This window comes from Malus domestica, chromosome 07 (genome assembly GCF_042453785.1).
Source record: "Malus domestica chromosome 07, GDT2T_hap1".
Taxonomy (NCBI): Eukaryota; Viridiplantae; Streptophyta; class Magnoliopsida; order Rosales; family Rosaceae; genus Malus; species Malus domestica.
Genome location: NC_091667.1, coordinates 21,606,039 through 21,610,464, shown reverse-complemented (window position 1 = coordinate 21,610,464; position 4,426 = coordinate 21,606,039). Strand labels below are relative to the sequence as shown.

The following is a 4,426-nucleotide window of genomic DNA, read 5'->3' as shown; positions in this document are numbered from 1 at the left end:
TTTTTCTTATCTTAAGTTGTATTGGTCAATAATTTTGTCTTCAGAGGCAGCGTTGGGGATATGCAAAAGGTGCAGTGGCACATGACCCTAAATTTCTGAGGGCTTCTAAAATGTGTCCTCCTCCCTATATTATATGAGTATAAATTTTCTTATTAAAAAGTTTTTAACTAAGAAGAAAAATCATCATCATATGATTATCTACATTACAATTGATTAAGGGGAGCCTATAAATAAATTAATTTTCCATTTTTCTCTAGTACTGAAAAACTTGTGTATTACTTTCTTCTACTTTTCTATAGTTATAAAAACTAACTTGTGTATTATTTTCTTTCAGAAACACAAGCGTATTTCTGTATCTCTCTTTCAGTTGTGCTTCTTTTTTTCATTGATGAACCCTAAGTCATAATTTCATTGCAATTGGAGATTATTCAATTATTAAGAGAAAGATGCTATTTTCAATTAAGTTTGAATGTTGATTGTTGAATTCTTTATAATATATTGTCCACATTTTTTTCTAAATAAAAATGGCATTTTTATTAAATTCGTATAGAGCCTCCAAAATGTCTAACACGGCCCTGTCTCCCTTACTATGTCTGTGACAACCCGTCCCAAATTTTATTATTTTATAAATTTTAAAAGCGTGATTTTACAAAAATGCCCTAGAAGTGAAGGTGTTGACCTTCATTGACCAACGCGTAGGGAAACGTACTAAATATTCTTGTAGTGTATTCCTGATGTATTCGACAATACAAACGCGTGAACGCAAGCATAAGTGAATTTGGAGTTACAATTAAAGTTTTGTGAAGCTACAAACCGAATGTATTTTGAAGAAATGATTTATCCTAAGAATATTATATTATTTTGTACTAAATGATTGGGCCACATGGGTGTGGCTGAGAAGAGGGCATCGGAGAGAAGGAATTCAGAAGAAAAAGGGATTGGGCAAAGCTGCCCAATCTGGAAAAAGAGACAGAGATCGAATGGGGAGAGGAGAGAGAGGGGTTAGACCAATCAGAAAGCAAGAAAGGAGGGAAATGATAAGGGAGAGAAGCGGGGGGAAAGGAAGAAACGGGTTTTCCCCAACCCGTGCACGCACGCACTCATCTCTATTTTTCCGACGATTTTCACCGGATTTCTCACAAATTGGATCAAGGTACCATTCCCAATCAACACCTAGACCTTCCCTCTTCATGTTTCACCCCAAAAATCTTGAAATTTGGTGGTGGTTTGGGAGGCCTAGAACAAAACCCAAACAAGTTTGGGAGCGTCAGAGCTGTTTTGGAGATGGATCGAAGACACCAAAAAACAAGGGTTTGGCACGGTTTTGACGAAATTGGAGCCTTTCCAGACCAAATTGGACTTGGCCACATGTATAAAGTTTACTCTACTAGTTGAGATCTTCATTTCTGTAAATTTTGATAATTTTTTGAAATAGTTGGATATTCCGGCGAGCCGGGGCGGCCGACTACCACCCATGGCGGCGTGTGCGGCGGCGCGTGGTCAACGAACCACCAATGCTATTTTTAGGCCATAATTCATGTTCTGAATTCAGTTTTGGTGAATGAATGACGTATGATGATCATTCGAACCTAAATTTGTTACGATGCATGGTTAGGCCAAAATATGAATTGACGATCCAACCGTTGGATCGTCACTAAACTTTGGTACGTGGTAGTACGTAATATTTGAAGAATTTAGGAACTTACGGAGTTGGAATCTTACGTATGGATCTCCTCAAATTGGATTTGTAAGTTCGTAAAATAAAATGCTAACCGCCACTTGGTTTTGGTAATTGGCGGAGATCCGACCGTTGGATCGTTCTAAAACTTTAGTATGTTGTTCGAGAAGCATAATGTGGATCCTTGGAAGTTACAAATTAGAAATCTGACTTGTAGATCTTCTGGACCGAATTGCGTAGACTTATGTGCGATGTAAGTTATGTATTATATCAACGAGAATTTTGAGATATGGTTTGATAATTGGTCACATGAGCCAATCGTTTATGTTTCATGATTGATAATTCTATAAATGCTTTTAAATAAAACTAAGAAACTTATGCCATGACATATATATAAGTTATAAAATCAGTGTTCGAAAAAACGGCCTAGGCGGGTTGGAACCTTGGCGATTTCGTGCAAAACGGCTGGAAAAATCGAGGTGGCTCTAGGCGGCCCTAGGCGGGCTAGGCGGCTAGGCGTTTTTTTTTTTTTTTTTTTGAAATTAAAAAAAAAAAAAAAAAAAAAAACTTAGATTAAGCCTAATTCTAACCAGTGCCCTGCACTTTCTCTTCTTACCACAAACAAAAGCAAAAGCCAAAAACCAAGCCGTCATCGTCTCTCTGTCTCTACCCATTTCTCAAACTCTTCAATTGCAGTGCACGGTGCTTGCGAGCGATTGTGCTTCCTTCCAGCCTCCAGGACCACGTGCTTGCGAATCGCGATTATGCTTCCAATAGCTTTGCCAATTTTACCTCAGGCAAGAATAGGTAATTTTTCCATCTTCTTCCCTTTTCTCTTCTTCTCCTATCTTGTAGTGTCATGAACTCATGGGTAAAGAAATTTGAGAGTTAGGTATTCGATCTTGGGCTATGGTCTAACATACCAAATTATCTTTCCTAATTTGATCTTAGGGTTAAATTTGGGTATTAAACTGGTAGGGCTACAATTCTCCAATCCACACCCCGATCATCTCTGCTAATTATTCAGGTATGTTTCTTTTTGAATTCTTTCCTTTAATCATCCTTTTAAGCATGTACATGTTGACAGAAAAAAAGCCATTGATTCCTCAAGGAGAGCACCTCCACTGTGTATCTGGGTTAATATTATGTGCACCTTTTGAAATTTTTTCCAACGTCATTAGGCACTAGTGTATATGCTTGAAGTCCGATACATATTTAGTTTCAGTTATTAAACAAAGTCTATTATGGTTAAGCATATTCTTGCAGTTGTTCTTCTTGAATTCTTTCTTTTAATTAATTTTTCCTTCTTACACTTTATGAATTATGGTAAAGGTAGATCATAGAAGTATTATCTATTTAATCTGCTGGGAAAGGAAAGCATCGATATAATTATATATTCATACTCGGTTCAGTGTGCTAAATATGATGTGTAATGCACTAATGTGTTTCACGTTGAGGGCAATCTATAATTTGTTATATAAATAGATTGGATGTGAATCAAAATGTAAGGCCAGAATCAGAGCTAACTAAGTCAAAATGCAATTGGAGTTGGAGCACTAAAATTAATCCACTTTACCACTACTATTCATATATTCCAAAACCCTAGCTCAATTCACATGCCATATATTTTCATTCATGCATGCATGGACCACTTGCTGCATTTTAAGGTTTTCACATTTGCAACCTTTCACATGTAATGTTGCTCTTTTTTATTGGATGGGACGGTCGTTTATAGTTTGTAATGTTTATTTTATATGAACTTTAGGATTGTTTCTTTCTTGTGTGATGACTGGTACCTCATCTTCTGGAGCATCTAATGCAATGTCGTCCTCCTCTCAAACTGAAAATGTGTTGAAGCGTAGCTCGGAAGATGTGGGATGGGAATATGGGATCTTGGCAAATCCTACAAACTCAGATAAGATGAAATGTAAGTTGTGTAACAAAATCATTAGTGGTGGAGTACATAGATTAAAATAGCACGTAGCCAACATAAGGGGAAATGTAGCGGCGTGCACAAAGTCTTCGGATGAGGATAAAGCTAAATGTAGAGCCGCATTAGAAGAAGCAAAAAATAAGAAGAAACAAAGGGATAAGCACCTTGTGGAAGTGAGGGAAGAGGTGCGACTTCAACAAATTCAAGAAGAAGAAGAAGAAGACATTGAAGTGGTTGGGTCAAGGAAAAGACCTCGCACTCTTGGACCTATGGATAGGTTTGCATCCTCCATCAATCCCGATTCTTCAAATGAGGGAAGTAAGAAGACTCGGCAACAAAACATCCATGATGCAATTTGGAAGGAAAGAGCACATCAAGTGGATCAATATGTGGCTCGATGGGTGTATGAAGCCAGTATTCCTTTCCATGCTATTGATAATGATAGCTTCAAGCGTGTGATGGAAGCGGTTGGTCAATTTGGCCTGGGTTATCTACCTCCAAGCCAATACGAATTAATTACGAAAGTATGCCAGAAGCCGGACGAGTAATTACGAAAGTATGCTGGCCGCTTCAGCCATGAGTATTCTCGTTGCACTGAGGCAGATGACAAGACCGCCCTCAAGGCCTTCACGGTAGGCTTACGTGACTGTTTCTTCAAGTACATGATCAACGCCAACACTTGGAAGACTTACTCTGAGGTGATGGCACAAGCTTACAAGCATGCCTCCGCCGAGGCAAGGACATATCAAGGGAAACCCTCTACAGTCACCCCTTATCAGCAAGTAGGGAGTGGAGGCCAGATCCAACCGAATGAG

General features: G+C 38.5%; 1 long non-coding RNA gene across 1 annotated transcript; it reads left to right on the top strand.

Moving 5' to 3' along the window:
* The first annotated feature begins 2,293 nt into the window (after positions 1 to 2,293).
* On the top strand, positions 2,294 to 4,087 carry LOC139197897 (uncharacterized). Its single transcript, XR_011583276.1, has 3 exons — positions 2,294 to 2,485; positions 2,630 to 2,705; positions 3,444 to 4,087. It is a non-coding gene; the product is annotated as an uncharacterized lncRNA (long non-coding RNA).
* The last annotated feature ends 339 nt before the right edge of the window (positions 4,088 to 4,426 follow it).